Here is a 25,766-nt window from a genome sequence, read left to right as displayed (position 1 = left end):
AAAACACCGCGTTTTCGCGTTCGCAGAGGCAAAGATTTAAAATTTACAGAGACGCCGTACAATGTGGTACCGATCGAGAATTTTAGAACGTACACAAACGCAGAACAACACGAAGCGGGAATATTAATGACGCACGGAATAGAATTAATGTAAGCTTTATAAAAAAAGGATGAATAAATTTGAAAATATTCTAGAAAAGATGAAAAGTACAACAATAAGCTACCGATTGAGTATTGCAGGACAAAAACAAAGATAGGATATCACGACGCGGAAATAATGATAACGCACGGAATAGAATTAATATTGAGCTCGAAGAGAAAAAGTTTGAATGAGTTATAAAAAAATTTAGAAATAATAAAAAGGAAACAATAGGTCGAAATATCAATACCATCATTTTGAAAACACGAGAAACCCTGACTCTGCGCGTGGTTGACGAGAGACTGATATCCGGTAAAAGTTCGAATTTCGAACTCCCACGCCGAGGGATGCAGCGGCTGCGGGGCGGTTGAGAACCAAGAACGGCGTGACTCCGAAAACACCGCGTTTGCGCGATCGCAGAGGCAAAGATTTAAAATTTACATAGACGCTGTACAATGTGGTACCGATCGAGAATTTTAGAACGTACACAAACGCAGAACAACACAAAGCGGGAATATTAATGACGAACGGAATAGAATTAATGTAAGCTTTATGAAAAAAGGATGAACAAATTTGAAAATATTTTAGAAAAGACGAAAAGTACAACAATAAGCTACCGATTGAGTATTGCAGGACACAAACAAAGATAGGATTTCACGACGCGGAAATAATGATAACGCACAGAATAGAATTAATAGTAAGCTCGAAGAGACAAAGTTTAAATGAGTTATAAAAAAATTTAGAAATAATAAAAAGGAAACAATAGGTCGAAATATCAATACCATCATTTTGAAAACACGAGAAACCCTGACTCTGCGCGTGGTTGACGAGAGACTGATATCCGGTAAAAGTTCGAATTTCGAACTCCCACGCCGAGGGATGCAGCGGCTGCGGGGCGGTTGAGAACCAAGAACGGCGTGACTCCGAAAACACCGCGTTTGCGCGATCGCAGAGGCAAAGATTTAAAATTTACATAGACGCTGTACAATGTGGTACCGATCGAGAATTTTAGAACGTACACAAACGCAGAACAACACGAAGCGGGAATATTAATGTCGCACGGAATAGAATTAATATGAGCTTCAAAAAAAAAATGGGATAAAGAAATTGGAAAATATTTTATAAATGATGAAAAGTAAAACAATAAGTAACCGATCGAGTATTGCAGGACAAAAACTAAGATAGGATATCGCGACGCGGAAATAATGATAACGCACGGAATAGAATTAATATTAAGCTCGAAGAAAAAAAGTTTGAATACGTTATAAAAGAATTTAGAAATAATAAAAAGAAAACAATAGGTCGAAATATCATTACCATCTTTTCGCAAACACGAGAAACTCCGACTCTGCGCGTGGTTGACGAGAAACAAATATCCGGTAAACGTTCGAATTTCGAACTTCCACGCCGAGGGATGCAGCGGCTGCACGGCGGTTGAGAACCAAGAACGGCGTGACTCCGAAAACACCGCGTTTTCGCGTCCGCAGAGGCAAAGTTTCAAAATTTACAGAGACGCTGTACAATGTGGTACCGATCGAGAATTTTAGAACGTACACAAACGCAGAACAACACGGAGCGGGAATATTAATGACGTACGAAATAGGATTGATATGAGCTTCAAAAAAAATTGAATGAATAAATTCGAAAATATTTTATAAATTATGAAAAGTGAAACAATAAGTTACCGATTAGGTATTGCAGGACAAAAACAAAGATAGGATATCACGACGCGGAAATAATAATAACGCACGGAATAGAATTAATATTAAGCTCGAAGAGAAATAGTTTGAATAAGTTATGAAAAAATTTATGAATGATAGAAAGAAAACAATAGGTTGGAATTTTATGACCATCTTCTCAAAAACACAAGAAACTCTGACTCCGCGCGTGGTTGACCAGAAACGAATATCCGGTAAACGTTCGAATTTTGAACTTCTACGCCAAGGGATGCAGCGGCTGCGGGGCGGTTGAGAACCAAGAACGGCGTGACTTCGAAAACACCGCGTTTGCGCGATCGCAAAGGCAAAGATTCAAAATTTACATAGACGCTGTACAATGTGGTACCGATCGAGATCTCTAGAACGTACACAAACGCAGAACAATAAGAAGCGGGAATAATAATAACGCAGGGAATAGAATTAATATGAGCTTTAAAAAAAATAGGATGAATAGTTTAGAAAATATTTTGTAAAAGATGGAAAGTGAAACAATATGTAACCGATCGAGTATTGCAGGACAAAAACTAGGATAGGATATCACGACGCGGAAATAATGATAACGCACGGAATAAAATTAATATTAAGCTCGAAGAGAAAAAGTTTGAATAAGTTATAAAATAATTTAGAAATAATAAAAAGAAAACAATAGGTCGAAATATCATTACCATCTTTTCGCAAACACGAGAAACTCCGACTCTGCGCGTGGTTGACGAGAAACAAATATCCGGTGAACGTTCGAATTTCGAACTCCCACGCCGAGGGATGCAGCGGCTGCACGGCGGTTGAGATACGAGAACGGCGTGACTTTGAAAACACCGCGTTTTCGCGTTCGCAGAGGCAAAGATTTAAAATTTACAGAGACACTGTACAATGTGGTACCGTTCGAGAATTTTAGAACGTACACAAACGCAGAATAACACGAAGCGGGAATATTAATGACGCACGGAATAGAATTAATGTAAGCTTTATAAAAAAAGGATGAATAAATTTGGAAATATTCTAGAAAAGATGAAAAGTACAACAATAAGCTACCGATTGAGTATTGCAGGACAAAAACAAAGATAGGATATCACGACGCGGAAATAATGATAACGCACGGAATAGAATTAATATTGAGCTCGAAGAGAAAAAGTTTGAATAAGTTATAAAAAAATTCGGAAATAATAAAAAGAAAACGATAGGTCGAAATATCATTACCATCTTTACGAAAACACGAGAAACCTTGACTCTGCGCGTGGTTGACGAGAAACGAACGACCGGTAAACGTTTGAATTTAGAACTCGCACGCTGAGGGATGCAGCGGCTGCACGGCGGTTGGGAACCGAGAACGGCGTGACTCCGAGAACACCGCGTTTTCGCGTTCGCAGAGGCAAAGTTTCGAAATTTACAGAAACGCTGTACAATGTGATACCGATCGAGAATTTTGGAACGTACACAAACGCAGAACAACACAAAGCGGGAATATTAATGACGAACGGAATAGAATTAATGTAAGCTTTATAAAAAAAGGATGAACAAATTTGAAAATATTTTAGAAAAGACGAAAAGTACAACAATAAGCTACCGATTGAGTATTGCAGGACACAAACAAAGATAGGATTTCACGACGCGGAAATAATGATAACGCACAGAATAGAATTAATAGTAAGCTCGAAGAGACAAAGTTTAAATGAGTTATAAAAAAATTTAGAAATAATAAAAAGGAAACAATAGGTCGAAATATCAATACCATCATTTTGAAAACACGAGAAACCCTGACTCTGCGCGTGGTTGACGAGAGACTGATATCCGGTAAAAGTTCGAATTTCGAACTCCCACGCCGAGGGATGCAGCGGCTGCGGGGCGGTTGAGAACCAAGAGCGGCGTGACTCCGAAAACACCGCGTTTGCGCGATCGCAGAGGCAAAGATTTAAAATTTACATAGACGCTGTACAATGTGGTACCGATCGAGAATTTTAGAACGTACACAAACGCAGAACAACACGAAGCGGGAATATTAATGTCGCACGGAATAGAATTAATATGAGCTTCAAAGAAAAAATGGGATAAAGAAATTGGAAAATATTTTATAAATGATGAAAAGTAAAACAATAAGTAACCGATCGAGTATTGCAGGACAAAAACTAAGATAGGATATCGCGACGCGGAAATAATGATAACGCACGGAATAGAATTAATATTAAGCTCGAAGAAAAAAAGTTTGAATACGTTATAAAAGAATTTAGAAATAATAAAAAGAAAACAATAGGTCGAAATATCATTACCATCTTTTCGCAAACACGAGAAACTCCGACTCTGCGCGTGGTTGACGAGAAACAAATATCCGGTAAACGTTCGAATTTCGAACTTCCACGCCGAGGGATGCAGCGGCTGCACGGCGGTTGAGAACCAAGAACGGCGTGACTCCGAAAACACCGCGTTTTCGCGTCCGCAGAGGCAAAGTTTCAAAATTTACAGAGACGCTGTACAATGTGGTACCGATCGAGAATTTCAGAACGTACACAAACGCAGAACAACACGGAGCGGGAATATTAATGACGTACGGAATAGGATTGAAATGAGCTTCAAAAAAAATTGAATGAATAAATTCGAAAATATTTTATAAATTATGAAAAGTGAAACAATAAGTTACCGATTAGGTATTGCAGGACAAAAACAAAGATAGGATATCACGACGCGGAAATAATAATAACGCACGGAATAGAATTAATATTAAGCTCGAAGAGAAATAGTTTGAATAAGTTATGAAAAAATTTATGAATGATAGAAAGAAAACAATAGGTTGGAATTTTATGACCATCTTCTCAAAAACACGAGAAACTCTGACTCCGCGCGTGGTTGACCAGAAACGAATATCCGGTAAACGTTCGAATTTTGAACTTCTACGCCAAGGGATGCAGCGGCTGCGGGGCGGTTGAGAACCAAGAACGGCGTGACTTCGAAAACACCGCGTTTGCGCGATCGCAAAGGCAAAGATTCAAAATTTACATAGACGCTGTACAATGTGGTACCGATCGAGATCTCTAGAACGTACACAAACGCAGAACAATAAGAAGCGGGAATAATAATAACGCAGGGAATAGAATTAATATGAGCTTTGAAAAAAATAGGATGAATAGTTTAGAAAATATTTTGTAAAAGATGGAAAGTGAAACAATATGTAACCGATCGAGTATTGCAGGACAAAAACTAGGATAGGATATCACGACGCGGAAATAATGATAACGCACGGAATAGAATTAATATTAAGCTCGAAGAGAAAAAGTTTGAATAAGTTATAAAATAATTTAGAGATAATAAAAAGAAAACAATAGGTCGAAATATCATTACCATCTTTTCGCAAACACGAGAAACTCCGACTCTGCGCGTGGTTGACGAGAAACAAATATCCGGTGAACGTTCGAATTTCGAACTCCCACGCCGAGGGATGCAGCGGCTGCACGGCGGTTGAGATACGAGAACGGCGTGACTTTGAAAACACCGCGTTTTCGCGTTCGCAGAGGCAAAGATTTAAAATTTACAGAGACACTGTACAATGTGGTACCGTTCGAGAATTTTAGAACGTACACAAACGCAGAACAACACGAAGCGGGAATATTAATGTCGCACGGAATAGAATTAATATAAGCTTCAAAAAAAAATGGGATGAAGAAATTTGAAAATATTTTATAAATGATGAAAAATAAAACAATAAGTTACCGATTGAGTATTGCAGGACAAAAACAAAGATAGGATATCACGACGCGGAAATAATGATAACGCACCGAATAGAATTGATATTGAGCGCAAAGAGGAATAGTTAGAAGGAGTTATGAAAACATTTATAAATGCTGAAAAGAGAACGATAAGTTGGAATATTATTACTATCTTTTTAAAAACACAAAAACTCTGACTCTGCGCGTGGTTGAAGAGAAACGAATATCCGGTAAACGTTCGAATTTCGAACTTCCACGCCGAGGGATGCAGCGGCTGCACGGCGGTTGGGAACCAAGAACGGCGTGACTCCGAAAACACCGCGTTTTCGCGTTCGCAGAGGCAAAGTTTCGAAATTTACAGAGACGCTGTACAATGTGATACCGATCGAGAATTTTAGAACGTACACAAACGCAGAACAACACGAAGCGGGGATATTAATGACGCGGGGAATAGAATTAATACTAGCTTTAAAAAAAATAGGATGAATAAATTAGAAAATATTTTATAAAAGATGAAAAGTGAAACATCAAGTAACCGATCGAGTATTGCAGGACGAAAACTAAGATAGGATATCACGAAGCGGAAATAATGATAACGCACGGGATAGAATTAATATTGAGCTCGATGAGAAAAAGTTTGAATACGTTATAAAAGAATTTAGAAATAATAAAAAGAAAACGATAGGTCGAAATATCATTACCATGTTCACGAAAACACGAGAAACCCTGACTTTGCGCGTGGTTGACGAGAAACTATTATCCGGTAAAAGTTCGAATTTCGAACTCCCACGCCGAGGGATGCAGCGGCTGCACGGGGGTTGGGAACCGAGAACGGCGTGACTTCGAAAACACCGCGTTTTCGCGTTCGCAGAGGCAAAGATTCAAAATTTACAGAGACGCTGTACAATGTGGTACCGATCGAGAATTTTAGAACGTACACAAACGCAGAACAACACGAAGCGGGAATATTGATTACGCACGGAATAGAATTGATATGAGCTTCAAAAAAAAATGGGATAAAAAAATTTGAAATTATTTTATAAATGATGAAAAATAAAACAATAAGTTACCGATTGATTATTGCAGGACAAAAACAAAGATAGGATATCACGACGCGGAAATACTGATAACGCACCGAATAGAAATAATTATGAGCGCAAAGAGGAATGTTTTAAAGAAGTTATGAAAAAATTTATAAATGCTGAAAAGAGAACAATAAGTTGGAATATTATTACTATCTTTTTAAAAACACGAAAACTCTGACTCTGCGCGTGGTTGACGAGAAACGAATATCCGGTAAACGTTCGAATTTCGAACTCCCACGCTGAGGGATGCAGCGGCTGCACGGCGGTTGGGAACCGAGAACGGCGTGACTTCGAAAACACCGCGCTTTGGAGTTCGCAGAGGCAAAGATTTAAAATTTACAGAGACGCTGTACAATGTGGTACCGATCGAGAATTTTAGAACGTACACAAACGCAGAACAACACGAAGCGGGAATATTAATGACGCACGGAATAGAATTATTATAAGCTTCAAAAAAAAAAGGGATAAAAAAATTTGAAAATATTTCATAAATGATGAAAAATAAAACAATAAGTTGCCGATTGAGTATTGCAGGACAAAAACAAAGATAGGATATCACGACGCGGAAATAATGATAACGCACGGAATAGAATTGATAGTGAGCTCAAAGAGACAAAGTTTGAATAAGTTATCAAAAAATGTATGAATAATAAAAATAGAACAATAGGTCGAAATATCATTACCATCATTTTGAAAACACGAGAAACCCTGACTCCGCGCGTGGTTGACGAGAGACTGATATCCGGCGAACGTTCGAATTTTGAACTCCCACGCCGAGGGATGCAGCGGTTGCTCGGCGGTTGACAACCCAGAACAGCGTGACTTCGAAAACACCGCGTTTTTGCGTACGCAGAGGCAAAGATCTCAAATCTACAAAGACGCTGTACAATGTGGTACCGATCGAGAATTCTCAATCATACACAAACGCAGAACAACACGAAGCGTGAATATTAATGACGTACGGAATAGGATTCATATAAGCTTCAAAAAAAATTAAATCAATAAATTTGAGAATATTTTACAAATTATGAAAAGTAAAACAATAAGTTACCGATTAGGTATTGCAGGACAAAAACAAAGATAGGATATCACGACGCGGAAATAATAATAACGCACGGGATAGAATTAATATTAAGCTCGAAGAGAAATAGTTTGAATAAGTTATGAAAAAATTTATGAATGATAGAAAGAAAAGAATAGGTTGGAATTTTATGACCATCTTCTCAAAAACACAAGAAACTCTGACTCTGCGCGTGGTTGACCGGAAACGAATATCCGGTTAACGTTCGAATTTCGAACTTCTACGCCAAGAGATGCAGCGGCAGCGGGGCGGTTGAGAACCAAGAACGGCGTGACTTCGAAAACACCGCGTTTGCACGATCGCAGAGGCAAAGATTTGAAATTTACAGAGACGCTGTACAATGTGGAACCGATCAAGAATTTTAGAACGTACACAAACGCAGAACAACAAGAAGCGGGAATAATAATGACGCAGGGAATAGAATTAATATGAGCTTTAAAAAAAATAGGATAAATAAATTAGAAAATATTTTATAAAAGATGAAAAGTAAAACAATAAGTAACCGATCGAGTATTGCAGGACTAAAACTAAGATAGGATATCACGACGCGGAAATAATGATAACGCACGGAATAGAATTAATATCAAGCTCGAAAGAATATGTTTGAATACGTTATAAAAGAATTTAGAAATAATGAAAAGAGAACAATAGGTCGAAATATCATTACCATCTTTTTGCAAACACGAGAAACTCCGGCTCTGCGCGTGGTTGACGAGAAACAAATATCCGGCAAACGTTCGAATTTCGAACTCCCACGCCGAGGGATGCAGCGCCTTCACGGCGGTTGAGAACCGAGAACGGCGTGACTTCGAAAACACCGCGCTTTAGCGTTCGAAGAGGCAAAGATTGAAAATTCACAGAAACGCTGTACAATGTGGTACCGATTTAGAATTTAAGAACGTACACAAACGCAGAACAACACGAAGCGGGAATATTAATGACGCACGGAATAGAATTAATGTAAGCGTTGAAAAAAAAAGGATGAATAAATTTGAAAATATTTAATAAATGATGAGAAGTGAAACAATAAGTTACCGATTGAGTATTGCAGGACAAAAATAAAGATAGGATATCACGACGCGGAAATAATGATAACGCACCGAATAGAATCAATATTGAGCGCAAAAAGGAATAGTTTAAAGAAGTTATGAAAAAATTTATAAATGCTGAAAAGAGAACAATAAGTTGGAATATTATTACTATCATTTTAAAAACACGGAAACTCTGACTCTGCGTGTGGTTGACGAGAAACGAACGACCGGTGAACGTTTGAATTTAGAACTCCCACGCTGAGGGATGCAGCGGCTGCACGGCGGTTGGGAACCGAGAACGGCGTGACTTCGAAAACACCGCGCTTTCGCGTTCGCAGAGGCAAAGATTTAAAATTTACAGAGACACTGTACAATGTGGTACCGATCGAGAATTTTAGAACGTACGCAAACGCAGAACAACACGAAGCGGGAATATTAATGTCGCACGGAATAGAATTAATATAAGCTTCAGAAAAAAATGGGATAAAGAAATTTGAAAATATTTTATAAATGATGAAAAATAAAACAATAAGTTACCGATTGAGTATTGCAGGACAAAAACAAAGATAGGATATCACGACGCGGAAATAATGATAACGCACGGAATAGAATCAATATCAAGCTCGGAGAGAAAAAGTTTGAATAAGTTATAAAAAAATTTAGAAATAATAAAAAGAAAACGATGGCTCGAAATATCATTACCATCTTCACGATAACACGAGGAACTTTGACTCTGCGCGTGGTTGACGAGAAACGAACGACCGGTTAACGTTTGAATTTCGAACTCCCACGCCGAGGGATGCAGCGGCTGCACAGCGGTTGGGAATTCCGAACGGCGTGGCCTCGAAAACACCGCGTTCTTGCGCTTACAATGACACGTAACGAAAATCTTCGACAACACAGCACAAAATGGAAATATAACCGATTTTAACAGAATATCACTTGATCAGAAACGAACCGAGTTGGGATGATCACGTTGCACGAAACAAAGTTGGTTCTGAGTTGCGCGTCGTTACGACACACAGTAAGAGAATAACGGAAAACAGAATAAAAAAAACTCCAAGCCGCCGAAAAAAGCACGAGATCGAATCAGGTATAAATATCACTCACAATCACTGTAACGACGAGCGACCACAAGGCGGAGAGTGATTATTACCGATGGTTCGAAAAAATGACAGATTACACCTCGACACGTCGCGGCGTTCACGTTGGAGGATGCGAAACGACTGACCGGCGAGCAAGCGTTCGAACATCCAACTCGCCCGCAGGGGGAAGCAGCGGCTCGTCCACGAGCGAGAGGCCGGTATGGCGTGGCTTCGAAAACACAGCGTTCTCGCGTACACAAAGGCAGAGAATAAAAATTGACGAAAACGCTGTATAACGTGTTACCGATTGCGGATTTCAAAACAAACACAAAGGAACACGACGCGTAAATATTAATAACGCACGGAATAGAATTAATAATAAGCTTTCCGAAAGATGGGATGAATAAATTTGAAAAAGTTTAGAAAATGATGAAAAATAAAACAATAGGTTGAATATTCTTACCTTCTTCTCCACAACAGGGAAAACTCCGACTCGGCGCGTGGTTGATGCGAAACGAATAACCGGTGAGCGTTCGAATTTCGAACTCTCACGTCAAGGGATGCGGCGGCTGCACGGCGGTTGAGAACCGAGAACGGCGAGGCTCTGCAACCATCGCGTTTTCGTGTACGCACAGGCAAAGATTTAAAATTTACAATGATACCGATCAAGAATTATAGGACATACACAAACGCAAAGCAATATGAGGCGGCAATATTGATCATGCACGGAATAGAATTAATGTAAGCTTTAAAAAAGAAAGGATGAATAAAATTGAAAATATTTTATGAATGATGAAAAGTGGAACAATAAATTACCGATTAAGTATTGCAGTACAAACACACAGAAGGGATATCACGACGCGGAAATAATGATAACGCACGAAATAGAATTAATATTGTGCTCGAAGAGAAAATGTTTGAATAAGTTATAAAAAAATTTAGAAATAATAACAAGAAAACGATAGGTCGAAATATCATTACCATCATTACGAAAACACGAGAAACTTTGACTCTGCGCGTGATTGACGAAAAACGAACGACCGGTAAACGTTTGAATTTCGAACTCCCACGCTGAGGGATGCAGCGGCTGCACGGCGGTTGGAAACCGAGAACGGCGTGACTTCGAAAACACCGCGCTTTAGCGTTCGAAGAGGCAAAGATTTAAAATTCACAGAGACGCTGTACAATGTGGTACCGATCGAGAAATTTAGAACGTTCACAAACGCAGAACATCAAGGAAAGGGAATAATAATGACGCAGGGAATAGAATTAATATGAGCTTTGAAAAAAATAGGATGAATAAATTAGAAAATATTTTATAAAAGATGAAAAGTGGAACAATAAGTAACCGATCGAGTATTGCAGGACAAAAACTAAGATAGGATATCACGACGCGGAAATAATGATAACGCACGGAATAGAATGAATATTAAGCTCGAAGAGAAAAAGTTTGAATAAGTTATAAAAGAATTTAGAAATAATAAAAAGAAAACAATAGATCGAAATATCATTACCATCTTTTCGCAAGCACGAGAAACTTCAACTCTGCGCGTGGTTGACGAGAAACAAATATCCGGTAAACGTTCGAATTTCGAGCTCCCACGCCGAGGGATGCAGCGGCTGCACGGCGGTTGGGAACCGAGAACGGCGTGACTCCGAGAACACCGCGTTTTCGCGTTCGCAGAGGCAAAGTTTCAAAATTTACAGAGACGCTGTACAATGTGATACCGATCGAGAATTTTAGAACGTACACAAACGCAGAACAACACGAAGCGGGAATATTAATGACGCACGGAATAGAATTAATGTAAGCTTTATAAAAAAAGGATGAATAAATTTGAAAATATTCCAGAAAAGATGAAAAGTACAACAATAAGCTACCGATTGAGTATTGCAGGACAAAAACAAAGATAGGATATCACGACGCGGAAATAATGATAACGCACGGAATAGAATTAATATTGAGCTCGAAGAGAAAAAGTTTGAATGAGTTATAAAAAAATTCGGAAATAATAAAAAGAAAACGATAGGTCGAAATATCATCACCATCTTTACGAAAGCACGAGAAACTTTGACTCTGCGCGTGGTTGACGAGAAACGAACGACCGGTAAACGTTTGAATTTAGAACTCCCACGCTGAGGGATGCAGCGGCTGCACGGCGGTTGGGAACCGAGAACGGCGTGACTTCGAAAACACCGCGATTTCGCGTTCGCAGAGGCAAAGATTTAAAATTTACAGAGACGCCGTACAATGTGGTACCGATCGAGAATTTTAGAACGTACACAAACGCAGAACAACACGAAGCGGGAATATTAATGACGCACGGAATAGAATTAATGTTAGCTTTATGAAAAAAGGATGAACAAATTTGAAAATATTTTAGAAAAGACGAAAAGTACAACAATAAGCTACCGATTGAGTATTGCAGGACACAAACAAAGATAGGATTTCACGACGCGGAAATAATGATAACGCACAGAATAGAATTGATAGTTAGCGCGAAGAGACAAAGTTTGAATAAGTTATAAAAAAATTTAGAAATAATAAAAACAGAACAATAGGTCGAAATATCATTACCATCATTTTGAAAACACGAGAAACCCTGACTCTGCGCGTGGTTGACGAGAGACTGATATCCGGTGAACGTTGGAATTTCGAACTCCCACGCCGAGGGATGCAGCGGCTGCACGGCGGTTGACAACCCAGAACGGCGTGACTTCGAGAACACCGCGTTTTCGCGTACGCAGAGGCAAAGATTTCAAATCTACAAAGACGCTGTACAATGTGGTACCGATCGAGAATTTTCAAACATACACGAACGCAGAACAACACGAAGCGGGAATATTAATGACGTACGGAATAGAATTGATATAAGCTTCAAAAAAAATTGAATGAATAAATTCGAGAATATTTTATAAATGATGAAAAGTGAAACAATAAGTTACCGATTAGGTATTGCAGTACAAAAACACAGATAGGATATCACGACACGGAAATAATGATAACGCACGGAATAGAATCAATATTAAGCTCGGAGAGAAAAAGTTTGAATAAGTTATAAAAAAATTTAGAAATGATAGAAAGAAAACGATAGGTCGAAATATCATTACCATCATTACGATAACACGAGAAACTTTGACTTTGCGCGTGGTTGACGAGAAACGAACGACCGGTAAACGTTTCAATTTTGAACTCCCACGCCGAGGGATGCAGCGGCTGCACAGCGGTTGGGAATTCCGAACGGCGTGACCTCGAAAACACCGCGTTCTCGCGTACACAAAGGCAGAGAATAAAAATTGACAAAAACGCTGTATAACGTGTTACCGATTGAGGATCTTAAAACAAACACAAACACAAAGCAAAACGACGCGGAAATATCAATAACGCACAAAATAGAATTAATAATAAGCTCTCGGAAAGATGGGATGAATAAATTTGAAAAAGTTTAATAAATGATGAAAAATAAAACAATAGGTTGAATATTCTTACCTTCTTCTCCACAACACGGAAAACTCCAACTCGGCGCGTGGTTGATGCGAAACGAATAACCGGTAAGCGTTCGAATTTCGAACTATCACGTCAAGGGATGCGGCGGCTGCACGGCGGTTGAGATCCGAGAACGGCGAGACTCTGAAACCACCGCGTTCTCGCGTACGCACAGGCAAAGATTTAAAATTTACAATGATACCGATCAAGAATCATAGGACATACACGAACGCAAAACAATACGAAGCGGCAATATTGATCATGCACGGAATAGAATTGATATTGAGCTCAAAGAAATGAAGGACGAATGAATTAAGAAAAAAAAATTTCAAATGATAAAGAGAAAATCAATGAGTTGAAATATTATTACCATCATTTCAAAAACACGAGAAACCCTGACTTTGCGCGTGGTTGACGAGAAACTATTATCCGGTAAAAGTTCGAATTTCGAACTCCCACGCCGAGGGATGCAGCGGCTGCACGGCGGTTGGGAACCGAGAACGGCGTGACTTCGAAAACACCGCGTTTTTGCGCTTACAATGACACGTAACAAAAATCTTCGACAACACAGCACGAAATGGAAATATAACCGATTTTAACAGAATATCACTCGATCAGAAAAGAACCGAGTTGGGATGATCACGCTGCACGAAACAAAGTTGGTTTAAAGTTCCGCGTAGTTACGACACACAGTAAGAGAAAAGCGGAAAACAGAATAAAAAAACTCCAAGCCGTCGGAAAAAGCACGAGATCGAATCAGGTATAAATATCACTCACAATCACTGTAACGACGAGCGACCACGAGGCGGGGAGTGATTATTACCGATGGTTCGAAAAAATGACAGATTACACCTCGACACGTCGCGGCGTTCACGTTGGAGGATGCGAAACGACTGACCGGCGAGCAAGCGTTCGAACATCCAACTCGCCCGCAGGGGGAAGCAGCGGCTCGTCCACGAGCGAGAGGCCGGTATGGCGTGGCTTCGAAAACACAGCGTTCTCGCGTACACAAAGGCAGAGAATAAAAATTGACGAAAACGCTGTATAACGTGTTACCGATTGCGGATTTCAAAACAAACACAAAGCAACACGACGCGTGAATATTAATAACGCACGGAATAGAATTAATAACAAGCTTTCCGAAAGATGGGATGAATAAATTTGAAAAAGTTTAGAAAATGATGAAAAATAAAACAAGGGGTTGAATATTCTTACCTTCTTCTCCACAACAGGGAAAACTCCGACTCGGCGCGTGGTTGATGCGAAACGAATAACCGGTGAGCGTTCGAATTTCGAACTCTCACGTCAAGGGATGCGGCGGCTGCACGGCGGTTGAGAACCGAGAACAGCGAGGCTCTGCAACCATCGCGTTTTCGTGTACGCACAGGCAAAGATTTAAAATTTACAATGATACCGATCAAGAATTATAGGTCATACACAAACGCAAAACAATATGAGGCGGCAATATTGATCATGCACGGAATAGAATTAATGTAAGCTTTAAAAAAGAAAGGATGAATAAAATTGAAAATATTTTATGAATGATGAAAAGTGGAACAATAAATTACCGATTAAGTATTGCAGTACAAACACACAGAAGGGATATCACGACGCGGAAATAATGATAACGCACGAAATAGAATTAATATTGTGCTCGAAGAGAAAATGTTTAAATAAGTTATAAAAAAATTTAGAAATAATAACAAGAAAACGATAGGTCGAAATATCATTACCATCTTTACGAAAACACGAGAAACTTTGACTCTGCGCGTGGTTGACGAGAAACGAACGACTGGTAAACGTTTGAATTTCGAACTCCCACGCTGAAGGATGCAGCGGCTGCGCGGCGGTCGGAAACCGAGAACGGCGTGACTTCGAAAACACCGCGCTTTAGCGTTCGAAGAGGCAAAGATTTAAAATTTACAGAAACGCTGTACAATGTGATACCGATCGAGAATTTTAGAACGTACACAAACGCGGAACAACACGAAGCGGGAATATTAATGACGCACGGAATAGAATTAATGTAAGCTTTATAAAAAAAGGATGAATAAATTTGGAAATATTCTAGAAAAGATGAAAAGTACAACGATAAGTTACCGATTGAGTATTGCAGGACAAAAATAAAGATAGGATATCACGACGCGGAAATGATGATAACGCACCGAATAGAATCAATATTGAGCGCAAAAAGGAATAGTTGAAAGAAGTTATGAAAAACTTTATAAATGCTGAAAAGAGAACAATAAGTTGGAATATTATTACTATCATTTTAAAAACACGGAAACTCTGACTCTGCGCGTGGTTGACGAGAAACGAATATCCGGTAAACGTTCGAATTTCGGACTCCCACGCCGAGGGATGCAGCGGCTGCACGGCGGTCGAGAACCGAGAACGGCGTGACTTCGAAAACACCGCGGTTTCGCATTCGCAGAGGCAAAGATTCAAAATTTACATAGACGCTGTACAATGTGGTACCGATCGAGAATTCTAGAACGTACACGAACGCAGAACAACAAGAAGCGGGAATAATAATAACGCAGGGAATAGAATTAATATAAGCTTTAAAAAAAATAGGATGAATAGTTTAGAAAATATTTTGTAAAAGATGAGAAGTGAAACAATAAGTAACCGATCGAGTATTGAAGGACAAAAACTAGGATAGGATATCACGACGCGGAAATAATGATAACGCACGGAATAGAATTAATATTAAGCTCGAAGAGAAAAAGTTTAAATAAGTTATAAAATAATTTAAAAATAATAAAAAGAAAACGATAGGTCGAAATATCATTACCATCTTTACGAAAACACGAAAAACTTTGACTCTGCGCGTGGTTGACGAGAAACGAATATCCGGTAAACGTTCGAATTTCGAACTTCCACGCCGAGGGATGCAGCGGCTGCACGGCGGTTGAGATGCGAGAACGGCGTGACTTTGAAAACACCGCGTTTTCGCGTTTGCAGAGGCAAAGATTCAAAATTTACAGAGACACTGTACAATGTGGTACCGTTCGAGAATTTGAGAACGTACACAAACGCAGAACAACACGAAGCGGGAATATCAATGTCGCACGGAATAGAATTAATATAAGCTTCAGAAAAAAATGGGATAAAGAAATTTGGAAATATTTTATAAATGATGAAAAATAAAACAATAAGTTACCGATTGAGTATTGCAGGACAAAAACAAAGATAGGATATCACGACGCGAAAATAATGATAACGCACGGAATAGAATAGTAAGCTCGAAGAGACAAAGTTTAAATAAGTTATAAAAAAATTTAGAAATAATAAAAAGAAAACAATAGGTCGAAATATCATTACCATCATTTTGAAAACACGAGAAACCCTGACTCTGCGCGTGGTTGACGAGAGACTGATATCCGGTGAACGTTCGAATTTCGAACTCCCACGCCGAGGTATGCAGCGGCTGCACGGCGGTTGGGAACCGAGAACGGCGTGACTTCGAAAATACCGCGCTTTCGCGTTCGCAGAGGCAAAGATTTAAAATTTACAGAAACGCCGTACAATGTGGTACCGATCGAGAATTTTAGAACGTACACAAACGCAGAACAACACGAAGCGGGAATATTAATGACGCACGGAATAGAATTAATGTAAGCTTTATAAAAAAAGGATGAACAAATTTGAAAATATACTAGAAAAGACGAAAAGTACAACAATAAGCTACCGATTGAGTATTGCAGGACAAAAACAAAGATAGGATATCACGACGCGGAAATAATGATAACGCACGGAATAGAATTAATATTGAGCTCGAAGAGAAAAAGTTTGAATAAGTTATAAAAAAATTCGGAAATAATAAAAAGAAAACGATAGGTCGAAATATCATCACCATCTTTACGAAAGCACGAGAAACTTTGACTCTGCGCGTGGTTGACGAGAAACGAACGACCGGTAAACGTTTGAATTTAGAACTCCCACGCCGAGGTATGCAGCGGCTGCACGGCGGTTGGGAACCGAGAACGGCGTGACTTCGAAAATACCGCGCTTTCGCGTTCGCAGAGGCAAAGATTTAAAATTTACAGAAACGCCGTACAATGTGGTACCGATCGAGAATTTTAGAACGTACACAAACGCAGAACAACACGAAGCGGGAATATTAATGACGCACGGAATAGAATTAATGTAAGCTTTATAAAAAAAGGATGAACAAATTTGAAAATATACTAGAAAAGACGAAAAGTACAACAATAAGCTACCGATTGAGTATTGCAGGACAAAAACAAAGATAGGATATCACGACGCGGAAATAATGATAACGCACGGAATAGAATTAATATTGAGCTCGAAGAGAAAAAGTTTGAATAAGTTATAAAAAAATTCGGAAATAATAAAAAGAAAACGATAGGTCGAAATATCATCACCATCTTTACGAAAGCACGAGAAACTTTGACTCTGCGCGTGGTTGACGAGAAACGAACGACCGGTAAACGTTTGAATTTAGAACTCCCACGCTGAGGGATGCAGCGGCTGCACGGCGGTTGGGAACCGAGAACGGCGTGACTTCGAAAACACCGCGCTTTCGCGTTCGCAGAGGCAAAGATTTAAAATTTACAGAGACGCCGTACAATGTGGTACCGATCGAGGATTTTAGAACGTACACAAACGCAGAACAACACGAAGCGGGAATATTATTAACCCACGGAATAGAATTAATGTTAGCTTTATAAAAAAAGGATGAACAAATTTGAAAATATTTTAGAAAAGACGAAAAGTACAACAGTAAGCTACCGATTGAGTATTGCAGGACACAAACAAAGATAGGATTTCACGACGCGGAAATAATGATAACGCACAGAATAGAATTGATAGTAAGCGCGAAGAGACAAAGTTTGAATCAGTTATAAAAAAATTTAGAAATAATAAAAACAGAACAATAGGTCGAAATATCATTACCATCATTTTGAAAACACGAGAAACCCTGACTCTGCGCGTGGTTGACGAGAGACTGATATCCGGTGAACGTTGGAATTTCGAACTCCCACGCCGAGGGATGCAGCGGCTGCACGGCGGTTGACAACCCAGAACGGCGTGACTTCGAAAACACCGCGTTTTCGCGTACGCAGAGGCAAAGATTTCAAATCTACAAAGACGCTGTACAATGTGGTACCGATCGAGAATTTTCAAACATACACGAACGCAGAACAACACGAAGCGGGAATATTAATGACGTACGGAATAGAATTGATATAAGCTTCAAAAAAAATTGAATGAATAAATTCGAGAATATTTTATAAATGATGAAAAGTGAAACAATAAGTTACCGATTAGGTATTGCAGTACAAAAACACAGATAGGATATCACGACACGGAAATAATGATAACGCACGGAATAGAATCAATATTAAGCTCGGAGAGAAAAAGTTTGAATAAGTTATAAAAAAATTTAGAAATGATAGAAAGAAAACGATAGGTCGAAATATCATTACCATCATTACGATAACATGAGAAACTTTGACTCTGCGCGTGGTTGACGAGAAACGAACGACCGGTAAACGTTTGAATTTTGAACTCCCACGCCGAGGGATGCAGCGGCTGCACAGCGGTTGGGAATTCCGAACGGCGTGACCTCGAAAACACCGCGTTCTCGCGTACACAAAGGCAGAGAATAAAAATTGACAAAAACGCTGTATAACGTGTTACCGATTAAGGATTTTAAAACAAACACAAACACAAAGCAAAACGACGCGGAAATATCAATAACGCACGAAATAGAATTAATAATAAGCTCTCGGAAAGATGGGATGAATAAATTTGAAAAAGTTTAATAAATGATGAAAAATAAAACAATAGGTTGAATATTCTTACCTTCTTCTCCACAACACGGAAAACTCCAACTCGGCGCGTGGTTGATGCAAAACGAATAACCGGTAAGCGTTCGAATTTCGAACTCTCACGTCAAGGGATGCGGCGGCTGCACGGCGGTTGAGATCCGAGAACGGCGAGACTCTGAAACCACCGCATTCTCGCGTACGCACAGGCAAAGATTTAAAATTTACAATGATACCGATCAAGAATTATAGGACATACACGAACGCAAAACAATACGAAGCGGCAATATCGATCATGCACGGAATAGAATTGATATTGAGCTCAAAGAAATGAAGGACGAATGAATGAAGAAAAAAAAATTTCAAATGATAAAGAGAAAATCAATGAGTTGAAATATTATTACCATCATTTCAAAAACACGAGAAACCCTGACTTTGCGCGTGGTTGACGAGAAACTATTATCCGGTAAAAGTTCGAATTTCGAACTCCCACGCCGAGGGATGCAGCGGCTGCACGGCGGTGGGGAACCGAGAACGGCGTGACTTCGAAAACACCGCGTTTTCGCGTTCGCAGAGGCAAAGATTTGAAATTTACAGAGACGCTGTACAATGTGGTACCGATCGAGAATTATAGAACGTACACAAACGCAGAACAACACGAAGCGGGAATATTAATGACGCACGGAATAGAATTAATATTAGCTTCAAAAAAAATTGGGATAAAAAAATTTGAAATTATTTTATAAATGATGAAAAATAAAACAATAAGTTACCGATTGATTATTGCAGGACAAAAACAAAGAAAGGATATCACGACGCGGCAATAATGAGAACGCACCGAATAGAAATAATTATGAGCGCAAAGAGGAATGGTTTAAAGAAGTTATGAAAAAATTTATAAATGCTGAAAAGAGAACAATAAGTTGGGATATTATTACTATCTTTTTAAAAACACGGAAACTCTGACTCTGCGCGTGGTTGACGAGAAACGAATATCCGGTAAACGTTCGAATTTCGAACTCCCACGCCGAGGGATGCAGCGGCTGCACGGCGGTTGAGAACCGAGAACGGCGTGACTTCGAAAACACCGCGTTTTCGCGTTCGCAGAGGCAAAGATTCAAAATTTACAGAGACGCTGTACAATGTGGTACCGATCGAGAATTTTAGAACGCACACAAACGCAGAACAACACGAAGCGGGAATATTAATGACGCACGAAATAGAATTAATGTAGGCTTTAAAAAAAAAAGGATGAATAAATTTGAAAATATTTTATGAATGATGAAAAGTGAAACAATAAGTTACCGATTAAGTATTGCAGTACAAAAACACAGAAGGGATATCACGACGCGGAAATAATGATAACGCACGAAATAGAATTAATATTGTGCTCGAAGAGAAAATGTTTGAATAAGTTATAAAAAAATTTAGAAATAATAACAAGAAAACGATAGGTCGAAATATCATTACCATCTTTACGAAAACACGAGAAACTCTGACTCTGCGCGTGGTTGACAAGAAACGAACGACCGGTAAACGTTTGAATTTCGAACTCCCACGCCGAGGGATGCAGCGGCTGCACAGCGGTTGGGAATTCCGAACGGCGTGGCCTCGAAAACACCGCGTTTTTGCGCTTACAATGACACGTGACGAAAATCTTCGACAACACAGCACGAAATGGAAATATAACCGATTTCAACAGAATATCACATGATCAGAAAAGAACCGAGTTGGGATGATCACGCTGCACGAAACAAAGTTGGTTTTAAGTTCCGCGTAGTTACGACACACAGTAAGAGAAAAGCGGAAAACAGAATAAAAAAACTCCAAGCCGTCGAAAAAAGCACGAGATCGAATCAGGTATAAATATCACTCACAATCACTGTAACGACGAGCGACCACGAGGCGGGGAGTGATTATTACCGATGGTTCGAAAAAATGACAGATTACACCTCGACACGTCGCGGCGTTCACGTTGGAGGATGCGAAACGACTGACCGGCGAGCAAGCGTTCGAACATCCAACTCGCCCGCAGGGGGAAGCAGCGGCACGTCCACGAGCGAGGGGCCGGTATGGCGTGGCTTCGAAAACACAGCGTTCTCGCGTACACAAAGGCAGAGAATAAAAATTGACGAAAACGCTGTATAACGTGTTACCGATTGCGGATTTCGAAACAAACACAAAGCAACACGACGCGTAAATATTATTAACGCACGGAATAGAATTAATAATAAGCTTTCCGAAAGATGGGATGAATAAATTTGAAAAAGTTTAGAAAATGATGAAAAATAAAACAATAGGTTGAATATTCTTACCTTCTTCTCCACAACAGGGAAAACTCCGACTCGGCGCGTGGTTGATGCGAAACGAATAACCGGTGAGCGTTCGAATTTCGAACTCTCACGTCAAGGGATGCGGCGGCTGCACGGCGGTTGAGAACCGAGAACGGCGAGACTCTGAAACCATCGCGTTCTCGCGTACGCACAGGCAAAGATTTAAAATTTACAATGATACCGATCAAGAAGTATAGGACATACACAAACGCAAAACAATATGAGGCGGCAATATTGATCATGCACGGAATAGAATTAATGTAAGCTTTAAAAAAGAGAGGATGAATAAAATTGAAAATATTTTATAAATGATGAAAAGTAAAACAATAAGTTACCGATTAAGTATTGCAGTACAGAAACACAGAAGGGATATCACGACGCGGAAATAATGATAACGCACGAAATAGAATTAATATTGAGCTCGAAGAGAAAAAGTTTGAATAAGTTATAAAAAAATTCGGAAATAATAAAAAGAAAACGATAGGTCGAAATATCATTACCATCTTTACGAAAACACGAGAAACCTTGACTCTGCGCGTGGTTGACGAGAAACGAACGACCGGTGAACGTTTGAATTTAGAACTCCCACGCTGAGGGATGCAGCGGCTGCACGGCGGTTGGGAACCGAGAACGGCGTGACTCCGAGAACACCGCGTTTTCGCGTTCGCAGAGGCAAAGTTTCGAAATTTACAGAAACGCTGTACAATGTGATACCGATCGAGAATTTTAGAACGTACACAAACGCAGAGCAACACAAAGCGGGAATATTAATGACGAACGGAATAGAATTAATGTAAGCTTTATAAAAAAAGGATGAACAAATTTGAAAATATTTTAGAAAAGACGAAAAGTACAACAATAAGCTACTGATTGAGTATTGCAGGACACAAACAAAGATAGGATTTCACGACGCGGAAATAATGATAACGCACAGAATAGAATTAATAGTAAGCGCGAAGAGACAAAGTTTGAATAAGTTATAAAAAAATTTAGAAATAATAAAAACAGAACAATAGGTCGAAATATCATGACCATCATTTTGAAAACACGAGAAACCCTGACTCTGCGCGTGGTTGACGAGAGACTGATATCCGGTGAACGTTCGAATTTCGAACTCCCACGCCGAGGGATGCAGCGGCTGCACGGCGGTTGGGAACCGAGAACGGCGTGACTCCGAGAACACCGCGTTTTCGCGTTCGCAGAGGCAAAGTTTCAAAATTTACAGAGACGCTGTACAATGTGATACCGATCGAGAATTTTAGAACGTACACAAACGCAGAACAACACGAAGCGGGAATATTAATGACGCACGGAATAGAATTAATGTAAGCTTTATAAAAAAAGGATGAATAAATTTGGAAATGTTCTAGAAAAGATGAAAAGTACAACAATAAGCTACCGATTGAGTATTGCAGGACAAAAACAAAGATAGGATATCACGACGCGGAAATAATGATAACGCACGGAATAGAATTAATATTGAGCTCGAAGAGAAAAAGTTTGAATAAGTTATAAAAAAATTCGGAAATAATAAAAAGAAAACGATAGGTCGAAATATCATTACCATCTTTACGAAAACACGAGAAACCTTGACTCTGCGCGTGGTTGACGAGAAACGAACGACCGGTAAACGTTTGAATTTAGAACTCCCAGGCTGAGGGATGCAGCGGCTGCACGGCGGTTGGGAACCGAGAACGGCGTGACTCCGAGAACACCGCGTATTCGCGTTCGCAGAGGCAAAGTTTCGAAATTTACAGAAACGCTGTACAATGTGATACCGATCGAGAATTTTAGAACGTACACAAACGCAGAACAACACAAAGCGGGAATATTAATGACGAACGGAATAGAATTGATGTAAGCTTTATAAAAAAAGGATGAACAAATTTGAAAATATTTTAGAAAAGACGAAAAGTACAACAATAAGCTACCGATTGAGTATTGCAGGACACAAACAAAGATAGGATTTCACGACGCGGAAATAATGATAACGCACGGAATAGAATTAATATTGAGCTCGAAGAGAAAAAGTTTGAATGAGTTATAAAAAAATTTAGAAATAATAAAAAGGAAACAATAGGTCGAAATATCAATACCATCATTTTGAAAACACGAGAAACCCTGACTCTGCGCGTGGTTGACGAGAGACTGATATCCGGTAAAAGTTCGAATTTCGAACTCCCACGCCGAGGGATGCAGCGGCTGCGGGGCGGTTGAGAACCAAGAACGGCGTGACTCCGAAAACACCGCGTTTGCGCGATCGCAGAGGCAAAGATTTAAAATTTACATAGACGCTGTACAATGTGGTACCGATCGAGAATTTTAGAACGTACACAAACGCAGAACAACACAAAGCGGGAATATTAATGACGAACGGAATAGAATTAATGTAAGCTTTATGAAAAAAGGATGAACAAATTTGAAAATATTTTAGAAAAGACGAAAAGTACAACAATAAGCTACCGATTGAGTATTGCAGGACACAAACAAAGATAGGATTTCACGACGCGGAAATAATGATAACGCACAGAATAGAATTAATAGTAAGCTCGAAGAGACAAAGTTTAAATGAGTTATAAAAAAATTTAGAAATAATAAAAAGGAAACAATAGGTCGAAATATCAATACCATCATTTTGAAAACACGAGAAACCCTGACTCTGCGCGTGGTTGACGAGAGACTGATATCCGGTAGAAGTTCGAATTTCGAACTCCCACGCCGAGGGATGCAGCGGCTGCGGGGCGGTTGAGAACCAAGAACGGCGTGACTCCGAAAACACCGCGTTTGCGCGATCGCAGAGGCAAAGATTTAAAATTTACATAGACGCTGTACAATGTGGTACCGATCGAGAATTTTAGAACGTACACAAACGCAGAACAACACGAAGCGGGAATATTAATGTCGCACGGAATAGAATTAATATGAGCTTCAAAAAAAAAATGGGATAAAGAAATATGAAAATATTTTATAAATGATGAAAAGTAAAACAATAAGTAACCGATCGAGTATTGCAGGACAAAAACTAAGATAGGATATCGCGACGCGGAAATAATGATAACGCACGGAATAGAATTAATATTAAGCTCGAAGAAAAAAAGTTTGAATACGTTATAAAAGAATTTAGAAATAATAAAAAGAAAACAATAGGTCGAAATATCATTACCATCTTTTCGCAAACACGAGAAACTCCGACTCTGCGCGTGGTTGACGAGAAACAAATATCCGGTAAACGTTCGAATTTCGAACTTCCACGCCGAGGGATGCAGCGGCTGCACGGCGGTTGAGAACCAAGAACGGCGTGACTCCGAAAACACCGCGTTTTCGCGTCCGCAGAGGCAAAGTTTCAAAATTTACAGAGACGCTGTACAATGTGGTACCGATCGAGAATTTTAGAACGTACACAAACGCAGAACAACACGGAGCGGGAATATTAATGACGTACGGAATAGGATTGATATGAGCTTCAAAAAAAATTGAATGAATAAATTCGAAAATATTTTATAAATTATGAAAAGTGAAACAATAAGTTACCGATTAGGTATTGCAGGACAAAAACAAAGATAGGATATCACGACGCGGAAATAATAATAACGCACGGAATAGAATTAATATTAAGCTCGAAGAGAAATAGTTTGAATAAGTTATGAAAAAATTTATGAATGATAGAAAGAAAACAATAGGTTGGAATTTTATGACCATCTTCTCAAAAACACAAGAAACTCTGACTCCGCGCGTGGTTGACCAGAAACGAATATCCGGTAAACGTTCGAATTTTGAACTTCTACGCCAAGGGATGCAGCGGCTGCGGGGCGGTTGAGAACCAAGAACGGCGTGACTTCGAAAACACCGCGTTTGCGCGATCGCAAAGGCAAAGATTCAAAATTTACATAGACGCTGTACAATGTGGTACCGATCGAGATCTCTAGAACGTACACAAACGCAGAACAATAAGAAGCGGGAATAATAATAACGCAGGGAATAGAATTAATATGAGCTTTAAAAAAAATAGGATGAATAGTTTAGAAAATATTTTGTAAAAGATGGAAAGTGAAACAATATGTAACCGATCGAGTATTGCAGGACAAAAACTAGGATAGGATATCACGACGCGGAAATAATGATAACGCACGGAATAGAATTAATATTAAGCTCGAAGAGAAAAAGTTTGAATAAGTTATAAAATAATTTAGAAATAATAAAAAGAAAACAATAGGTCGAAATATCATTACCATCTTTTCGCAAACACGAGAAACTCCGACTCTGCGCGTGGTTGACGAGAAACAAATATCCGGTGAACGTTCGAATTTCGAACTCC

The sequence above is a fragment of the Diprion similis genome, chromosome 9 (assembly GCF_021155765.1).
Source record: "Diprion similis isolate iyDipSimi1 chromosome 9, iyDipSimi1.1, whole genome shotgun sequence".
In the NCBI taxonomy this organism is placed as follows: Eukaryota; Metazoa; Arthropoda; class Insecta; order Hymenoptera; family Diprionidae; genus Diprion; species Diprion similis.
The sequence above is the reverse complement of the archived record's forward strand: the minus strand, read 5'-3'. Positions refer to the sequence as shown.